At 37.8% G+C, this 10745-nt stretch overlaps 1 non-coding gene across 1 annotated transcript; it reads right to left on the minus strand.

Annotated features, from left to right (window-relative positions):
- Window positions 1–10021: 10021 nt before the first annotated feature.
- LOC112798422 (small nucleolar RNA R71) lies at window positions 10022–10125 on the minus strand. The gene has a single exon (XR_003200034.1). It is a non-coding gene; the product is annotated as a small nucleolar RNA R71 (small nucleolar RNA).
- Between the last annotated feature and the right edge of the window lie 620 nt (window positions 10126–10745).

Raw genomic sequence — 10745 nt, forward strand, 5'->3', positions numbered from 1 at the left:
CTAGGAGGGCAACTTAAGGGAACCAAACAAGGAAGGCAACTCTGCCCTGCCCACTACAAGGGCAGAGCACAAAAGTGTGCCTTGGAACCAAGAAGAAGAGAACCTTGCCCTGCCCTCCACAAGGGTAGTATCGGGCTCACCAAGGAAGAAAATCAAAGGAAAAATGTCACCCATGCATGCCACAAGAATCGAACACGGAACAAGGAAGAAGTAAGGAACTAAGGTTGAGTGCCGTGCCAAGAAACCAAGGAAATTAATTGAGCGTGTGTTCCAGCCGTGTTTCGAACACGGGACATCATTTTGGAAACACTGCCCTGCCCTCCGCGAGGGCAGGGCAGCATTTTGTTGGTGCACGGATCAGGCGCACCAAGGCTCAAATCTGGCGCACCAAGGCTCATTCCTAGCAGCACCAGCACGCACCAAGCTCAATCCTGGCAGCACCAAATTTTCCTGCCCTGCCCTCCGCGAGGGCAGGGCAGCATTCTGTGCACCGTGGCACGTTCCTGGCAGCACCAGCGCGCACCAAAGCTCAAATCTGGCGCACCACAGCTTGAATCTGGCGCACCAATTTTTCCTGCCCTGCCCTCGGCGTGGGCAGGGCAGCATTTTGCGCACCAGACCGCACCAAGACCGCACCAAGGCCGCACCAACATGCACCAAATCCTGCCCTGCCAGCCTCCTGGGAGCAACTTCTCATGGGCCGAAAATTCAAATTAAAACCCCATTTTAATTCATTTCTTCACCAAATCAAAAGCCCATCCAAATCCCAAAATCCAAGAATAGAAAGTGTATAAATAGAAGCTAGTTTGATGTAATTAGGACCTTTTACCACGAACCTTTTGCTTTGCTTTTGAATTTTGCACTTCCTTTAAGCTTTGAATTTTATTTTTGCACTTTGGAACTTCTCTTGGTGTCTTCACTGAGATTTCAGAGAATTGGGGAGGAGAATTGATCTCTCTTCTTCCTCATTCTTGCTTGGGCCTTCTTAATTTCCTTGTTTTGAGTTTTGGGTGTGAAGAATTGAGGAAATTCTGTCTCAATCTCCATTCAAAATCTCTTTAATTTCTCTTCTGCATAATTGAATTCAATTTCGTTTCCTTTACTGCTTCTTCTTTAATTTCTTGTTAATTGCTTTGAGAACTTGGATCTAGGAAGGTAATTGAGATCTAGGCTCTGCTACCTAGTCTCTTGAACCCTGAGATCCCAATTTACTTTTGGTTCTTCTGTGAACCTTGCTGCACTTTAATTTCAATTTCTGTTTGAATCCTCATTGCTTTCAATTCAATTTCTGCTCTATTAATTGTGGCAATTAAATTTCTCTCTGTTTAGATTCTGCAATCCCAGTCCTCAAACCCCTTTTATATTCAAGCAATTTACATTTCTTGCACTTTAAGTTTCTGCAATTTACATTTCTTGCACTTTAAGTTTCAGTCATTTACTTTCTTGTTCTTTAAGATTCAGCAAGTTTACTTTCCTGTTCTTTAATTTACTGCAATTTCCCCTTCTCCCTTTACATTCCAAGCAATTTATATTCTGTTAAATACAACCCACTCAACCAAAACTTGATTCGCTTGACTAAATCAACCACTAAACTAAAATTGCTCAATCCTTCAATCCCTGTGGGATCGACCTCACTCATGTGAGTTATTATTACTTGATGCGACCCGGTGCACTTGCCGGTGAGTTTTGTGTTGGATCGCTTTCCACACATCAGGTGTTAAACGCCCAAAGAGGTAGCCACATTGGCGTTAAACGCCAGAATGGATATCATTCTTAGCGTTCAACGCCAAAATGACACAAGGGAGGTAATTTCATTTCCAATTCAAATTTTTTTCCAATTTTTCATGTTTTAAATCATAATTTTAATTCTTATCTTTCTACATTTTCAAAAAAATCCTTGCTAACAATTAAAGTTTTGATTAGAAAAAATTGCATGTTTGTTACTTTCTTGTTAAGAAAGGTTCAATCTTTGAATTTTAGAATCATATCTTTTAATTTCTTGTTAGTCAAGTCATCAATTTTAAAAATCAAATCTTTTTCAATCATATCTTTTCAATCATATATTTTTAAAAATCATATCTTTTTCAATCAAATCTTTTTCAATCGTATCTTTTCAAATTTTAATTTCAAAATCTTTTTTTTCTAACTTCTTATCTTTTCAAAATTATTTTCAAATCTTTTTCAACTAATTACTATTTCTTATCTTTTTCAAAACCACCTAACCACTTTTCCACTTCCAATTTTCGAAAATCACTAACCCCTTTTTCAAAAATATTTTTAATTAACAACTTGTTTTAAATTCAATTTTTGAATACTCTCTCTCATCTCTTTCTATTTATTTGCTAACACTTCTCTTCTACTTATAATTCGAACCTTCTCTCTCTCTCTCTCTCTCTCTCTCTGTGTGTGTGTGTTCAAATTTTTCTCATTCTCTCTCTACCTCATTCCTCTATTCTTCTTTTCTTCTGACACCTCAAGTAATCTATATACTGTGACATAGAGGATTCCATTACTCCCTTTGTTCTCTTCTTTTTCATATGAGCAGAAACATGGATAAAAATATTATTGTTGAAGCTGATCCTGAACCTGAAAGGACTTTAAAGAAGAAGCTAAGAGAAGATAAAGCACAACACTCTGGAGAGGACCTTACAGAAAAATTCGAAAAAGAAGTAGACATGGCAGCCGAACCCAACAACAATGGCAGAGATGCAAGGAAGATTCTTGGTGACTATACTGCACCAACTTCCAACTTCTATGGAAGAAGCATCTCAATTCCTGCCATTGGAGCAAACGACTTTGAGCTTAAGCCTCAATTAGTTTCTCTAATGTAGCAGAATTGCAAGTTTCATGGACTTCCATCAGAAGATCCTCATCAGTTCTTAGTTGAATTCTTGCAGATCTGTGATATTGTTAAGACCAATGGGGTTGATCCCGAGGTCTACAGACTTATGCTTTTCCCCTTTGCTGTGAGAGAAAGAGCTAGAACATGGTTGGACTCACAACCTAGAGAAAGCCTGAACTCTTGGGATAAGTTGGTCAATGCCTTCTTGACCAAATTCTTTCCACCTCAAAAGATGAGCAAGCTTAGAGTGAAAGTCCAAACCTTCAGACAGAAGGAAGGTGAATCCTCTATGAGGCTTGGGAAAGATACAAGCAATTAACCAAAAGGTGTCATTCTGACATGTTTCCAGAATGGAGCATCATATGCATATTCTATGATGGTCTGTCTAAAATGTCCAAGATGTTATTGGACCATTCTGCTGGTGGATCCCTTCATCTGAAAACACCTGCAGAAGCCCAGGAACTCATTGAGATGGTTGCAAATAACCAGTTTATGTACACTTCTGAAAGAAATCCTATGAATAATGGGATGACTCAGAAGAAGGGAGTTCTTGAGATTGATACTCTGAATGCCATATTGGCTCAGAACAAAATATTGACTCAGTAAGTCAATATGATTTCTCAGAATCTGACTGGATTGCAAGCTGCATCTGGCAGTACTAAAGAAGCCTCCTCTGAAGGAGAAGCCTATGACCCTAAGAATCCTGCAATGGAAGAGGTGAACTACATGGGAGAATCCTATGGAAACGCCTATAATCCTTCATGGAGGAATCATCCAAATTTCTCATGGAAGGATCAACAGAGGCCTCAACAAGGCTTCAACAACAATAATAGTGGGAGAAATAAGTTTGGCAATAGCAAACCTTTTCCACCATCTTCTTAGCAACAGACAAAAAATTCTGAGCAGAACTTCTCTGGCTTAGCAAACATAGTCTCTGATCTATCTAAGACCACTCTTAGTTTCATGAATGAAACAAGGTCCTTCATCAGAAATTTGGAGGCACAAGTGGGTCATCTGAGTAAAAGAGTTACCGAAACTCCTCCTAGTACTCTCCCAAGCAATACAGAAGAGAATCCTAAAAGAGAGTGCAAAGCCATAACTATAACCAAAATGGCAAAACCTGGAGAGAGTGAAAAGGTAGTGATTCCCAGTGAGGAAGACCTCAAGGGACGTCCATTGACCAATAAGGAGTTCTCTATTGTGGAACCAAAGGAATCTGAGGCTCATATAGAGACCATAGAGATTCCACTAAACTTACTATTGCCATTCATGAGCGTTGATGAATATTCTTCCTCTGAAGAGGGTGAAGACATTGTTGAAGAGCAAGTTGCTTTGTATCTGGAAGCAATCATGAAGCTGAATACCAAGTTATTTAGTAATGAGACTTGGGAGGATGAACCTCCATTGCTCATCAATGAATTGAATACATGGATTCAGCAAACATTGCCTCAAAAGAAACCGGATCCCAGAAAGTTCTTAATACCTTGCACTATAGGCACCATGACCTTTGAAAGGGCTCTGTGTGACCTGGGGTCAGGAATCAACCTCATGCCACTCTCTGTAATGGAAAAACTAGGGATCTTTGAGGTACAAGCTGCAAGAATCTCACTAGAGATGGCAGACAAATCAATGAAACAGGCTTATGGACTTGTAGAGGATGTCTTAGTGAAGGTTGAAGGCCTTTACATCCCTGCTGACTTGATAATCCTAGACACTGGGAAGGATGAGGATGAATCCATCATCCTTGGAAGACCCTTCCTAGTCACAGCAAGGGCTGTGATTGATGTTGACAGAGGAGAGTTAGTTCTTCAATTGAATGAGGACTACCTGATGACATGTCATCATGTCATGTTTTTCTATGCTCTTTCATACAAGAAATTAATGATTTATGCTTAAATATTGAATGCTTTTGTACTTAATTGGTATATTTCTTTGACCTTTTAATTTTATAAATCTTGTAGGAAATAAGAAGAAAGAGAATCAAAGAAGCACAAAATAAGCCAAAAAGGAGAAAAAAAAAGAGTTTTGGGGCACACTTTGAAGTTGGAGCACACTTTGGAGCCTTAGGCCACGCTTTTAGAAGCGTGGCCCATGACCAAATCAAAGGAGAGTGGCAATCAGCACTCAAAGCTCGGCTCTACCCATGAACCTAGCTTTGACGTACAATAAAAATGAGCTTGGAGGCAAGAAATTTCGCTAAGTTAAAATCTGGGCGTTCACTGCATGACCAAGCCTCCTTCAAAGTGCCATAACTTAAGCTACAAATGTCCGATTAATATGCTTCTAGTTGCATTGGAAAGCTTACATTCAGAGCTCTCTAACGATATATGACAATCCATATTTGGCATGAAATTGTGACATCAGTGAAAGCATCTTTAAGGGCAAAAAACAAGCAAAAAAATCAGCCAATGCTTCCACCAAGGTTCGAAGCTGGAGCCTCACTCCAAAGCAAAGGAGCGCTCCCTTGGAGAGCTCAGAGCTCTCATGGAGAGCTTTATCGGGCTCGCACACAAAAGAAAATGCAAGGAAATGGTAAAAAATGAAGCAGCCAAGGTTCGAACCTATGATGGCAAGGAAGGAGTGCCATTCTTCAAAGGAAATTTGCTTCCCCAAAATGCTCCCAGCAAGGTTCGAATTGGGAGTGCACACTAAAGACAAGGAGGAAGCTGCGCTCTTGCCAAGAGTTGAGCGCTACCTCCCTTGTCAAGCAAAGCTTGTCACGCACCAAAAGGGCTAAGGAAACAAGCACCACAGCTGCGCTCTTGGGGAGAGCTGAGCTTTTCCCTGGGACTGTGACTCATGGTCCAAAAATCAAATTAAAATCAACCATTCAACAAGCCCAAAGGCAAGAAAAACTCATGACACCACTCAAAGGCACAAGGACCAGTTAGCTTAGGAATTCATTTTAATTGTAATTTGTTTAGAATTTTAATTTCATTTTTCATTTTTTGTAAAAGCCTATATAAAGGCATTAGTTTCATTTCAATAAGGAGGATGGCTCCACTAGGGAGCATTAGGATTAGAGAGCTCTCTCTTTTAGTTTTCCTTGCTTTGTTTTGAATCTTGGGTGGAGAATTGAAGGAATTCTGTTTCATTCCCCCTCTGAGATTTCTCTTTTTTTTTCTTGCTGCATAATTCAGTGAATTAAGGGTTGAATCTGAGTTTTTATTCGTTGCTTCCATTTTTCTTTCTTCTTCAATCTATTTGTTATTGGATCAAGGAAGTAATTGAGATCTAGACTTATTTTCTAGTCTCTTTGATTCCTTGAGATCTTCAACTTTATTTTGCAATTGAGCTGAGCTCTTGGCTGCTCTTCTGTTTTTATTGTTCGATTGAAATTGTTGATTCCTCTTCTGGATTTTCATGAATGATCTAAGTTCTTGCTGTTGTGATTCTTCAACACCTCTACATTTCTGTTTTGATATTGAATTGATCTGTTTCTAAATTTCATAATCTGAGAGCTCTTTAGTTTAATGCATGATGAGCGGATAATTTATACACTTTTTGGCATTGTTTTTAGGTAGTTTTTAATAGGTTCTAGTTACTTTTCGGGATATTTTCATTAGTTTTTATGCTAAATTTACATTTATAGATTTTACTATGAGTTTGTGTGTTTTTCTGTGATTTCAGGTATTTTCTGGCTGAAATTGAGGGACCTGAGCAAAACTATGATAAGAAGGCTAACAAAGGACTGCTGATGCTGTTGGAATCTGACCTCCCTAAACTTGAAATGGATTTTCTGGAGCTACAGAACTCCAAATGGCGCGCTCTCAATGGCGTTGGAAAGTAGACATCTAGAGCTTTCCAGCAATATATAATAGTCCATACTTTATTCATGATTAGATGACGTAAACTGGCGCTCAACGCCAGTTCCATGTTGCTGTCTGGAGTCAAACGCCAGAAACACGTCACGAACCGGAGTTGAACGCCCAAACACGTTACAACTTGGCGTTCAACTCCAAAAGAAGCCTTAGCTCGTAGATAGATCAAGCTCAGCCCAAACATACACCAAGTGGGCCCTGGAAGTGGATTTATGCATCAATTACTTACCTCTGTAAGCCCTAGTAGCTAGTTTAGTATAAATAGAACTTTTTACTAGTCTATTAGACACCTTTGATTGTATTATTCAATCTCTGGATGTTTAGTTCTTAGATCTTGGGGGCTAGCCTCTCGGCCATGCCTGGACCTTTCACTTATGTATTTTCAACGGTGGAGTTTCTACATACCATAGATTAAGGGTGTGGAGCTCTGCTGTACCTCAAGTTTTAATGCAATTACTATTATTTTCTATCCAATTCGACTTATTCCTATTCTAAGATATTCGTTGCACTTCAACTTGATGAATGTGATGATCCGTGACACTCATAATCATTCTCACCTATGAACGTGCGTGACTGACAACCACTTCCGTTCTACCTTAGGCCGGGCGCATATCTCTTGGATTCCTTAATCAGAATCTTCGTGGTATAAGCTAGAATTGATGGCAGCATTCATGGGAATCCGGAAAGTCTAACCTTGTCTGTGGTATTCCGAGTAGGATTCCGGGATTGAATGACTGTGACGAGCTTCAAACTCCTGAAGGCTGGGCGTTAGTGACAGACGCAAAAGAATCACTGGATTCTATTCCAACCTGATTGAGAACCGACAGATGATTAGCTGTGCTGTGACAGAGCATTTGGACCATTTTCACTGAGAGGATGGGATGTAGCCATTGACAACGGTGATGCCCTACATACAGCTTGCCATGGAAAGGATTAAGAATGATTGAATGAAAGCAGTAGGAAAGCAGAGATTCAACAGGGACAAGCATCTCCATACACCTATCTGAAATTCCCACCATTGGATTACATGAGTAACTTTATTTTTATTTTCTATTTATTTTATTATCATTATTTAAACTAATAATCTCTTAATCCATTTAAATCCGCCTGACTGGGATTTACAAGATGACCATAGCTTGCTTCATACCAACAATCTCTGTGGGATCGACCCTTACTCACGTAAGGTATTACTTGGACGATCCAGTGCACTTGCTGGTTAGTTGTGCGGAGTTGTGACTAAGTGTAATTCACGTGTGAGAGCTACCAAGTCATTGGAGCCATTGTTGATGATCACAATTCCGTGCACCAAGTTTTTGGTGCCGTTGCCGGGGATTGTTCGTGTATAGACAACTGACGGTTCATCTTGTTGCTCAGATTAGGTAATTTTCTTTTTGTTTTATTTTCAAAAAATTTTCAAATTTTTTTCCTTTTTTTCGAAAATAAATAAAGAAAATACCAAAAAAATCATAAAATCATAAAAACCAAAAATATTTTGTGTTTCTTGTTTGAGTCTTGAGTCAATTTTTAAGTTTGGTGTCAATTGCATGCTTTAAAAAAATTTTCTTGCATTTTTCGAAAATTCATGCATTCATGGTGTTCTTCATGATCTTCAAGTTGTTCTTGACAAGTCTTCTTGTTTGATCTTGATGTTTTCTTGTTTTGTGTTGTTTGTTGTTTTTCATATGCATTTTTCGTTTGTTAGGGTCCATGCATGAAAGATTTCTAAGTTTGGTGTCTTGCATGTTTTCTTTGCATAAAAAATTTTTTAAAAATATGTTCTTGATGTTCATCATGATCTTCAAAGTGTTCTTGGTGTTCATCTTGACATTCATAGTGTTCTTGCATGCATCATGAGTTTTGATTCATAATTTTCATGTTGTGAGTCATTTTTATGTTTTTCTCTCTCATCATCAAAAATTCAAAAATCAAAAATATCTTTTCCTTATTTCTCTCCAAATTTTTGAAATTTTGGGTTGACTTGGTCAAAAATTTTAATAATTAGTTGTTTCTTACAAGTCTAGTCAAATTTTCAATTTTAAAAATCTTATCTTTTCAAAATCTTTTTCAAAAATCATATCTTTTCATTTTTTCTATTTTTTTCGAAAATTTTGAAAATTATTTTTCAAAAATCTTTTTCTTAATTTTATTTCAAATTTTCGAAAATTATGCTAACAATTAATATGATTGATTCAAAAATTTGAAGTTTGTTACTTTCTTGTTAAGAAAGGTTCAATCTCTAAATTCTAGAATCTTATCTTTTAATTTCTTGTTAGTTAAGTAATTAATTTTTAAAAATTAAATCTATGTTATCTTATCTTTTATATCATATCTTTTTCAAAATTTTATCTTTTTCAAAAATTTAATTTCAAAATATCTTATCTAACTTCTTATCTTCTTATCTTTTCAAATTTGACTTTAATATATTTTTCAACTAACTATTTGACTTTTTGTTTGTTTCTTATCTTTTTCAAAATCACCTAACTACTTTTTCCTCTCTAATTTTCGAAAATATCTCATCCCTTTTTTAAAAATTCTTTTTAATTAATTAATTGTTTTAATTTTAATTCTATCTTATCTTTTATTTTCAAAAATCATTTAACTTCTTTTCAAATTTATTTTCGAAATTTCTTCCCTCTCCCCTTCTTCTATTTATTTATTTATTTACTAACACTTCTCTTCACCTCTCTTCATCTCAAATCACTGCCCCTATCTATTCATTCTTCTTCACTCCTATTCCCTTTCTTCTTCTGCTAACATAAAGGAATCTCTATACTGTGACATAGAGGATTCTTCTTTCTTTTCTTGTTCTCTTCTTCCCTATATGAGCAGGAGCAAGAAAAAAGGCATTCTTGTTAAAGCTGATCCTGAACCTGAAAGGACTCTGAAGAAGAAATTAAGAGAAGCTAAATTACAACAATCCAGAGACAACCTTTCTAAAATTTTCGAACAAGAAAAGGAGATGGCAGCCGAACCCAACAACAATAATGCAAGGAGGATGCCTGGTGATTTCACTAAACCAACTTCCAAATTTTATGGAAGAAGCATCTCCATTCCGGCCATTGGAGCAAACAATTTTGAGCTGAAACCTCAATTAGTTGCTCTAATGCAACAGAACTGCAAGTTTCATGGACTTCCATCTGAAGATCCTTACCAGTTTTTAACTGAGTTCTTGCAGATTTGTGAGACTGTAAAGACGAATGGAGTGGATCCAGAAGTCTACAGGCTCATGCTTTTCCCTTTTGCTGTAAGAGACAGAGCTAGAATATGGTTGGACTCACAACCTAAAGATAGCCTGGACTCCTGGGATAAGCTGGTCACGGCCTTCTTGGATAAATTCTTTCCTCCTCAAAAGTTGAGCAAGCTTAGAGTGGATGTTCAGACCTTCAAACAAAAAGATGGTGAATCCCTCTATGAAGCTTGGGAAAGATACAAGCAGATGACGAAAAAGTGTCCTTTTGACATGTTTTCAGAATGGACCATATTAGATATATTCTATTACGGTCTATCTGAGTTTTCCAAGATGTCATTGGACCATTCTGCAGGTGGATCCATTCACCTAAAGAAAACGCCTGCAGAAGTGGTGCACAAAATTGTGATCATCAATGGCGCCATCAACATGGTACGCTCAATTGCAATCTCAACTCTTTATCACAACTTCGCACAACTAACCAGTAAGTGCACTGGGTCGTTCAAGTAATAAACCTTACGCGAGTAAGGGTCGATCCCACTGAGATTGTTGGTATGAAGCAAGCTATGGTCATCTTGTAAATCTCAGTCAGGCAGATTCAAATGGTTATAGATGATTTATGAATAAATCATAAAATAAAGATAGAGATACTTATGTAAATCATTGGTGAGAATTTCAGATAAGCGTATGGAGATGCTCTGTCCCTTCCGTCTCTCTGCTTTCCTACTGTCTTCATCCAATCCTTCTTACTCCTTTCCATGGCAAACTATATGTTGGGCATCATCATTGTCAGTGGCTACAATCCCGTCCTCTCAATGAAATTGTTCAACACGCTCTGTCACAACACGGCTAATCATCTGTCGGTTCTAAATCAGGTTGGAATAGAATCCAGTGA

Source organism: Arachis hypogaea, chromosome 4 (assembly GCF_003086295.3).
Source record: "Arachis hypogaea cultivar Tifrunner chromosome 4, arahy.Tifrunner.gnm2.J5K5, whole genome shotgun sequence".
Classification (NCBI taxonomy): Eukaryota; Viridiplantae; Streptophyta; class Magnoliopsida; order Fabales; family Fabaceae; genus Arachis; species Arachis hypogaea.